Source organism: Coregonus clupeaformis, chromosome 11, assembly GCF_020615455.1.
Source record: "Coregonus clupeaformis isolate EN_2021a chromosome 11, ASM2061545v1, whole genome shotgun sequence".
In the NCBI taxonomy this organism is placed as follows: Eukaryota; Metazoa; Chordata; class Actinopteri; order Salmoniformes; family Salmonidae; genus Coregonus; species Coregonus clupeaformis.
The window spans coordinates 24,660,689-24,670,787 of record NC_059202.1 but is presented as its reverse complement, the minus strand read 5'-3'; positions in this window follow the sequence as shown (position 1 = coordinate 24,670,787).

Sequence of the window (10,099 nt, the reverse complement as noted above, 5' to 3'; positions counted from 1 at the left end):
TCTCCTCCTTGTCTCTCCTCTGTCCTCCTTGTCTCTCCTCTCTCCTCCTTGTCTCTCCTCCTTGTCTCTCCTCTCTCCTCCTTGTCTCTCCTCCTTGTCCCTCCTCTCTCCTCCTTGTCCCTCCTCTCTCCTCCTTGTCCCTCCTCTCTCCTCCTTGTCTCTCCTTCTTTGCGCTCCTCTCTCCATCTTGGTGCCACAGATAATTGTCCCTCTGTGTCTGAGTGATTACTGCTTTGCCTCAATAACAGGACATATCTTTTAGAGCAGGGATAGGGGGGGGTCTAATGACTTAGCTGTTCCATTGGCAGGGCCAGAGCGCCATGACTGCCGCGGATTGTCATTACACCCAAGTATTGTAAATATGTTTTAATTTTTTTACATAAATGTACATGTTTTAAACTCCTAGGATGGGGGACCATTGGGACAATGTATTTTGTTTTTGACCACCGCAACCAACTCCTATTCTTTTTACTATATGAAATAGTATATGATAGACTGAGGTAGACACATTAGGCAAGCAAGGAGAGAGTAGATTGAGAGTATTAGTGTTATCTGGTACATAGAGAGTGATGTGTGTGTGTGTGTGCTTCTGGCTGTGTCTCATTCAAGAAGCATTAAGCAGAGAAGGGGGGGTGGCCTCGGGTCTCTTCAGAACTTGACATGGTTCGCAAATCCCTCCAGTAACAGTGACACACTCACTCTCTCACTATCTCTCTCGCTCTCTCACAGCATTCAAATGGTTCTACTTAAATGCTTGATTTCAAACTGTAATCAGGATGATGTCATTGTTTAATAATGTTAGCTGATTGTAGTTAGTGACTTGTAATGTGTGTTTTAATATAGTTCCTGGAGTGGTCCCCTACTATCATGCTCAGAGAGGTCAAAAGTACACCACATAAGGCTGTTTTTCCCCATTCTGCTAATAACAACCCCGTACTGATGATCAACTTCTGGTCCTGCTTGGACTAAAACCTTTACGGCATTTACTCAGACTGAATACTGAGGTACGTTGTCCAGCTCAGGAGGACTGACACTAAGGCTGTCCTGATATGGACACCGTACTACTGAGGAGTTTTCTAACAGAGTTAGAGAAAAGTTAGAGCTCAACACTCGACTGCATCTTTACCTGGCTCAAGACCAAGAAAACTGAACATAACAGACCATCTAGCAGGGAACCTATACCAGTGTCTCCAGCAGGCTCCTCCTCATGTCATGGCTCATTGGTTAGAGGTCCAAACACCTCATTTACAGAAACCTCAGGCTATGAGATCAGGTACTTAAAAAGCCATACCAACCCATTCACACCCCGCTCGGGTGCAAACAAATAAAAACACGATATCACCCCAACTAAACTAGGATGATTCTGTCTTAATGTGCCATTTCAGGGACCAAGGAGCCCCGCGGTCGTTCTAGTGCTGTAGACTCGCAGGTAATGTCTGTCGCAGCACGACTCCTGGCTCCTAGATGTTCAAAGTGCTGAGTTCTGCCTCTGAGACCTGAAAAACACTTCCAAAGGGACATCAGACTGAGATTGGCAGCTTTTAGGACTTTGGTCCATTTCAACCACCATTACTCCCCAATCGGAAGAGGCAGCATGTGGAGGGAGGAGAGGAATGGGGGAGATTACCAGACAGCTGACACAGGTGTACATGGAATAGCACAAGGGAGCTTTTTTCAATGCACCAGCCCAGGTACCGTGCTTCTTCTTGCATAGGGGCAGGGATCTCTCGAAAGTATATGCCCAACAATTTCTCTGTGACGGGATTAGCCGAGAGCTCTGAATGATTTCCTACGATTCTGTGACTCAACAATTCCGTGATCCTGGTTCTAGCGGTTTTAAGAGCCGCTATTCCAACGTTGAAAAGCTTCCCCTCTGGACAAGGGACATTCTGGGCTTTTTTTCTTTGAAGATGGTTCCGCATCCCTTTTTCTGCTGCTTTCAGGTGTTCCTCTCATCCTCCCCTCCCTCTTTCAATCCCTCTTCTCACTACCTCACCATCTCTTCCCCCTCTTGCGCAATCTGCTAGGTTGGGAGTTTTTCCCTTTCTTTCCTCTTGCGGCATGCTTGGCCCACGGCCCTTACAGCCAAATTGGTTTACATTGGGGAGATAAATGCGCTTAAACACGTACAGTCAAAAATGCAGACCGTGCGTGTCAGGATTAGCACCCAAGTCAGGGGGAGAAAGGAGAGCGTCTTGGCGGTACACAAGCTGGGGAGCTACTAGTGAAGCCTGCAGATACAGACCGTCTCATCCACTTTTCAGAGCCTGATTTAGCTTTTGCATACTAGTCTGTAATTCCGGGAATTATAGAACTTGTCGGCCAACAATCAAACTCCTTACGCAGTATTGTGAAAGTATTGTTTCAAACAAGTGAGCAGACCTGGGAGTTACTATACGCCCCTGGTGGAGGGAGTCTTGGTGGTTCTTCCGTAGGGGAAGTTGGCCTAGTAGCAGGTCTAGGATCAGTTGGTCTTGGTGATGCTCTATTGCAGCGGCACACTGGTGTGCCTTGAGGAACTATAATAATAATAATAATAATATGCCATTTAGCAGACGCTTTTATCCAAAGCGACTTACAGTCGTGCGTGCATACATTTTTTTTTTTTTTTTGTGTATGGGTGGTCCCGGGGATCGAACCCACTACCTTGGCGTTACAAGCGCCGTGCTCTACCAGCTGAGCTACAGAGGACCACCCATAATTGAAAGATAAAGATTCATCCATTTTGAACTCTCAGGTGTGCCGCAAAAAAACGTTTCCTAATATTGATTATTTTGGGGAACACGCACTTATAAACGTGACCTGTGAAATGCAGGTGGAATTTTGACTTGGGAGCACCAGTGGTGCTCAGATAATACATTGAATGGCACATAGTTACATCTGTATCGTTGTTTAAAGTCTGGTGCCCTCGGGCACTAACCTTAAACTTTTGACGTTCTTCTGTCCTTGGAAGTCATGATTTTAAGTAATCAGGGCTTGTGAGGTTAAGTTGTGAGGAGAGGTCATAAGCTTTTTTGGGGTGACCTTGCTTAATTGAAAGATTCATCCATTTTGAATGTTATATCATTTTTGTGCGTCTCTGAGCGATGTTCTATCGATTCCCGTGGTAATTTCCTGTTTTCCTGTTTATCTGAGCTATTGCCGTTCAAGCAGGCAGAAATACAGCCGGTATGACGAGTTTTACATCATATAACATAAAAAATGGGTGAATCTTTCCTTTAATAAATTAAGTCAGGAAACAAATTAATGGAGTTTGTTGAGTGAATTGTGCTGAGAGTCAGCATCGGATCCTTCTCAGTAACTAAGATGTTCTAATTCTAAGGACCTGTGCTGAATGCATACAAGTGGTCATGTGTGGGATTGTGTCTTTATAACAGAAGTGGTTGTATATTCAGATAGTTCTCCTTGTTTAACACTAATGCTATGTAGAAAGAAGTTCATTGACAAAGAGCTCCAGACATATGGACCCAGTCCTTGCGGGGGGAGAGTGGGTGGGGCTGAATGGAGCATCGCTAACCTTTGACCCCTGTCATGGTGACGTTTCTCGTTCTCAGCGGAGAAGTCGGTGAAGTAATCCTGCAGTCATGTCTGTGGATGCATTCATATTTATATGAAGACAGGTAGCCTAATGCTTAGAGAGTTGGACCAGTAACCGAAAGGTCGCTGGTTGGAGTACCCGAGCCGACAACGTGAAAGAAAAACGTGAAAAAAATCTGTCAATGTGCACTTGAGCAAGGCACTTAACCCTAATTTGCTCCAGGGGCGCCATACTACTATGGCAGACCCTGGAAAATAACACATTTCACTGCACCTATCCAGTGTTTGTGACAATACATATTTTTATATATATATATATATATATATACACAGTGGGGAGAACAAGTATTTGATACACTGCCAATTTTGCAGATTTTCCTACTTACAAAGCATGTAGAGTTCTGTAATTTTTATCATAGGTACACTTCAACTGTGAGAGACGGAATCTAAAACAAAAATCCAGAAAATGTCATGCAATAAAATGCAAATTAATTACTTAAAAATCATACAATGTGATTTTCTGGATTTTTGTTTTAGATTCCGTCTCTCACAGTTGAAGTGTACCTATGATAAAAATTACAGACCTCTACATGCTTTGTAAGTAGGAAAACCTGCAAAATCGGCAGTGTATCAAATACTTGTTCTCCCCACTGTATGTGCCTCTTAAGGAAATCAAGGGTGCATCTACAGTATAATAAATACTTATGTCTAATGGCCCAATGTCTGTGGGATTTCTCACCTGGTGTGGGGCTGAGGCGTTTAAAGGATGGGGATCCTCCTCCTGGCTGCAGTCCTGCACCCCCCTGCTGCACCTCCCCCTGAAGCTGTATACAGTGGGGGAAAAAAGTATTTAGTCAGCCACCAATTGTGCAGGTTCTCCCACTTAAAAAGATGAGAGAGGCCTGTAATTTTCATCATAGGTACACGTCAACTATGACAGACAAATTGAGGAAAAAAAATCCAGAAAATCACATTGTAGGATTTTTTATGAATTTATTTGCGAATTATGGTGGAAAATAAGTATTTGGTCACCTACAAACAAGCAAGATTTCAGGCTCTCACAGACCTGTAACTTTTCTTTAAGAGGCTCCTCTGTCCTCCACTCGTTACCTGTATTAATGGCACCTGTTTGAACTTGTTATCAGTATAAAAGACACCTGTCCACAACCTCAAACAGTCACACTCCAAACTCCACTATGGCCAAGACCAAAGAGCTGTCAAAGGACACCAGAAACAAAATTGTAGACCTGCACCAGGCTGGGAAGACTGAATCTGCAATAGGTAAGCAGCTTGGTTTGAAGAAATCAACTGTGGGAGCAATTATTAGGAAATGGAAGACATACAAGACCACTGATAATCTCCCTCGATCTGGGGCTCCACGCAAGATCTCACCCCGTGGGGTCAAAATGATCACAAGAACGGTGAGCAAAAATCCCAGAACCACACGGGGGGACCTAGTGAATGACCTGCAGAGAGCTGGGACCAAAGTAACAAAGCCTACCATCAGTAACACACTACGCCGCCAGGGACTCAAATCCTGCAGTGCCAGACGTGTCCCCCTGCTTAAGCCAGTACATGTCCAGGCCCGTCTGAAGTTTGCTAGAGTGCATTTGGATGATCCAGAAGAGGATTGGGAGAATGTCATATGGTCAGATGAAACCAAAATAGAACTTTTTGGTAAAAACTCAACTCGTCGTGTTTGGAGGACAAAGAATGCTGAGTTGCATCCAAAGAAAACCATACCTACTGTGAAGCATGGGGGTGGAAACATCATGCTTTGGGGCTGTTTTTCTGCAAAGGGACCAGGACGACTGATCCGTGTAAAGGAAAGAATGAATGGGGCCATGTATCGTGAGATTTTGAGTGAAAACCTCCTTCCATCAGCAAGGGCATTGAAGATGAAACGTGGCTGGGTCTTTCAGCATGACAATGATCCCAAACACACCGCCCGGGCAACGAAGGAGTGGCTTCGTAATAAGCATTTCAAGGTCCTGGAGTGGCCTAGCCAGTCTCCAGATCTCAACCCCATAGAAAATCTTTGGAGGGAGTTGAAAGTCCGTGTTGCCCAGCGACAGCCCCAAAACATCACTACTCTAGAGGAGATCTGCATGGAGGAATGGGCCAAAATACCAGCAACAGTGTGTGAAAACCTTGTGAAGACTTACAGAAAACATTTGACCTGTGTCATTGCCAACAAAGGGTATATAACAAAGTATTGAGAAACTTTTGTTAAATACTTATTTTCCACCCTAATTTGCAAATAAATTCATTAAAAATCCTACAATGTGATTTTCTGGATTTTTTTACTCATTTTGTCTGTCATAGTTGACGTGTACCTATGATGAAAATTACAGGCCTCTCTCATCTTTTAAGTGGGAGAACTTGCACAATTGGTGGCTGACTAAATACTTTTTCCCCCCACTGTATATAGTCTGTTCATTGTTTGTTTTATGAACTATTCATGTCATTCCTCTTCTATTTCCTCTAGTCATATGCAGAAACACAACCCATCAAGTAAACTGTCTATTTGAGTAAATTCAACACAAACCATCTAGTTGAGCACAGATATAGGATCATAATTTGAACCTGTTTGCTATAGCAGAAAAATAATCCTGCTGCAACAGGAAATGTGGATTATAATTAATGGACATGTTTGTAGGGGTTGATACATTCGTAAGGGAAAATCAAGTCTGAAATGTCAAAGTGGAAAATACGAACTTCAGAAACCTTTTAAAATTTCAAATACCCTACATGTTGAAAATGTCATACATTGCAGGGAAGTTCTCCTGCAACAGGGTGATCAAATTGAGATCCTACATCTGTATACTCAACCCATCTAATTGGCCACTACTTACTTTCCTAAGTGGACCAAACATCAGTGATTTTACTTTAAAGATCACTGGATTATTCAGACAGCAATAGAGCTCAGACAACTACATGTATGAAACAATTAATCATTCAACAAAAATGAATTACATGCATGACTGATACAGTTGGAAACAAGGGAGTAATGTTCGACTAAAAGTCAACGTTCACAGGATGCTGTTCTTCACCATACACTTGCTGCTATTCCTCCTTGTGGAGTACACTACCATGCCTGCCTCCTCCCTGTGCAATAGCATCAGTATAACAACCCTCCCCTATGCACAGCCAATGGATTGGGTCTGTGTTTTTGTGCGTGTGTGTGTGTAATGCGACGTCATAACAAGTGGCAAACTCTGAAAATACTGCTTGAAAACTGGGCGTAATGTGTTGTGCATTCATGGGCTTTGAACTCGTTGAGAACGCTAATTGGCTAATGGCAAACGAGCTGCGTCAACCATAAACTGAAAGTACAGCTATCATGCTCGTAAACAAATTATAGTGTTAAAAAACCATATCAGTTGTTTTAATAAATAATGTTTTGTTGCATTTAACTGCCGAAAATGCTTTTATGTAGGTTTCCTTTAAAATGTAATGTCAGAGTTTAGCATGTGGGAGAAGTCGGCGCTCAGAGATGATAGATGAGTTTCCCGCTAGAAATGACCAGTTTGAGGGGTGTTCAAGTGGATTTTTCCTAGTCGCTTGCTGGTATTTACCAATTTACGAGATGTTATGAATGCAGCATAACTTCCCAGAGACCAGTCATTCACCCAGCACCAACTCCTCCTCCCCCCACCCCTCCCTCCAAATCCATGCCCCCTAGACCTCCCAACACAATACCCCCCTGGTCCCAGCACAACCCAAATTATAGCGCACCATTCATTTAATAATTTGTTTTTTTCCCCCTCTTTCACTCCCTTTATGGGGCCCGCTAAAGGTTTTAGCCGGGCAGAGAAGGAGGGCTGTCACCCAGGGAACCTTAGCCCATTGATGAAGTGACAGGCGCTTCCAGAATATGATCCTAATCCTGTTTCCAGTATTCTCTTAGACCGCTAGCATCGCAATTCCTCCGCACATTCTCTGAGCTGTCAACGAGGAAAATCCCTCTAATAGCACATTACCCAGATACAAATCAAAGAGCTCATGGAAACCTTCCTTCAGCGGCTTAGCAGTGTCATACACACACACACACACAGCATTCACATTGACCAGTCCACACACAAACTCACGATATACAAATGTGTGTACATGCACAAACCCCACTGATTAGCGTAACATGACCACATAATCACACAGGCTTGAACAACCCAATATTTCTCTGGCAGGATTTTTTATATCAACAAATGATTTGTAATGATTTTTTTCAAATCGTTTTTATGTACTCTGCAACTTGATATCCTTCCGTTACGTAAAGTGGGATAGAGAGATTTCTGATCTTATGGGTTGTTGAGGGAGTGAGACTGGGAGTGAGAGGGTGGACCATGGTAAACAGATGTCTAAACTTTGCTGACTCTAGGCACCCTTTCAGTTCTATTTCATCTTATTCCATCGATATCCCAACCCAAGGTAATCTTCTTATGGCAAAGCATTCTGTTTCGGTGCAGCCAAACCTCGACTGACAGGGCTGAGAAGGGGAGGGGGATTCAGACATTTCCTTTAGGGTTAGTTACTCTGCATTCGGTGAACAAGTGGCATGTGTGCGTTTTGTTTGAGATGAGTGACTTCAGCTCTGTGCATGTTTTCACTGAATAGTTGGGTGTAACATGGAAAGTTTTTAATTGTGTTTATTGTGTGACGCGTTAACAGTGATTATGTATTTGGGAGGGATGTGTAGATACAATGAACAAAAATAGAAACTGTCTTCCCCGTACAACACGAGTTCAAACCAACATAGAAGGCTTACACATTGACCTCTGTGGCCTGTGATGTGTTCACAAAATTGTTTGGTTAAAACATTCATAAATTGTCATTTGCATAATTTTAATAAACATCTAAAATAATAATCTCATTAACAATCAGTCTTCATACATGTGGTTTATTCCCTTGCATTTTAACAGATAAATTACTCACATTTAAGTAAACAATTGAGAAATACACGTCTGGGATCTACAATGATAAAATACATATAGTGTAGCTATGAACTGGGTGCCAGTCCGTTTCTGCTTTAGTCAACAACACCAAGTTTTTTTTGTCATTGTCTTTTTAAGGATGTACCAACGCTGTTGAACGCAGAAACAGCCTGGCACTCAGGCGAACATAACATAGGTTGAACAGTTTCATATTTGAACGTCGCTCTGTTCCCCCTGTAGGATTCCACAGACCATAATCTGTACCCAGCAGGTGTTGGCTCATTATACTGTGGGTCCTTTGCATTAAGCCACAATGGAACAAGTCAGAAATAGGTTGAATGTTTCTTCTAAATCCTCGACACAAAAGGATACACCGATTTTATACTCCCTAGCCAAGCAGATGGGATGGAAACAAACATGGAGGGATATTTACAGTACAATGTGGAATAAATTCTTGCAGGTGGGATGTAGCGAAGATTATCTATTATATTGACAAGATAGTCGAGTGACTGCTCTAACAATGGAAATGCATATCCTCAAAGATGGGAGTAGGCAAGATCCGGTAGGACCATTCTAGCCAATGAGAGGGCAGATACGCATGTGAACAACAGGCACAACTCCTCTATATATATATATATATATATATATATATATATATATATATATATATATATATATATTTTGTTGCTGAAATGCCATGTGTGTCCACTTATATCAGTGCATTCGTAACAACCTAACCATTACGAAATGTCTATTCGATCAAATAAGCCTTGCATAGCAAATTAGCAATTACATTTTTTGTTGACCAAATTCGACACTCATTGAACTCCATACAGAAATTCCTCACTTCCTAGTCTTGTTTTCGTGGACAGATTTTGGGCGGCGTGAACCATCTTGCTTTGCATCTTCCTCTGGATGTCGCTCTAAAACAGGAAGTACTGTCCATCTGCCAGGTGCAGGGCATTGTGGGATTTGTAGGCTATTGAACTGGCCAGTCTGTCCTATTGTAAATGTTTGAATTGGCTTTTTGATCCGAGGCTGGAATCTTGGTTCAATCTTTGTGCCATTTCTATTTTTGTGCCATTGTAATACTTGTCTCAGGATGCATGCAAAGCACATCTTTAATATTATTGTCACCCTCGCCAGCTCTAGTGTTGAGATCATCAGATATACTGTAGACGTCATAATGCATTTGCCCCAGTATGAGATGACGGCTTTGTGATTTAAGAGTGTAGCATTGAAGTCTCTGATCCAACTGGTTTGGTAGGAAGTATAATGAACAAAAATATAAACGCAACATGCAACAATTTTAACGATTTTACTGAGTTGCAGTTCATATAAGGATGGCCCTAATCTATGGATTTCACATGACTGGGCAGGGGCGCAGCCATGGGTTGGCCTGGAAGGGCCTATGCTCACCCACTGGGGAGCCAGGCCTAGCCAATAAGAATGAGTTTTTCCCCACAAAAGGGCTTTATCATAGACAGAAATACTCCTCAGTTTCATCAGCTGTCCGGGTGGCTGGTCTCAGACGAAGAAGCTGGATGTGGAGGTCCTGGGCTGGCGAGGTTACACGTGGTCTGCGGTTGTGAGGCCGGTTGGACGTACTGCCAAATTCTCTAAAAGAACGT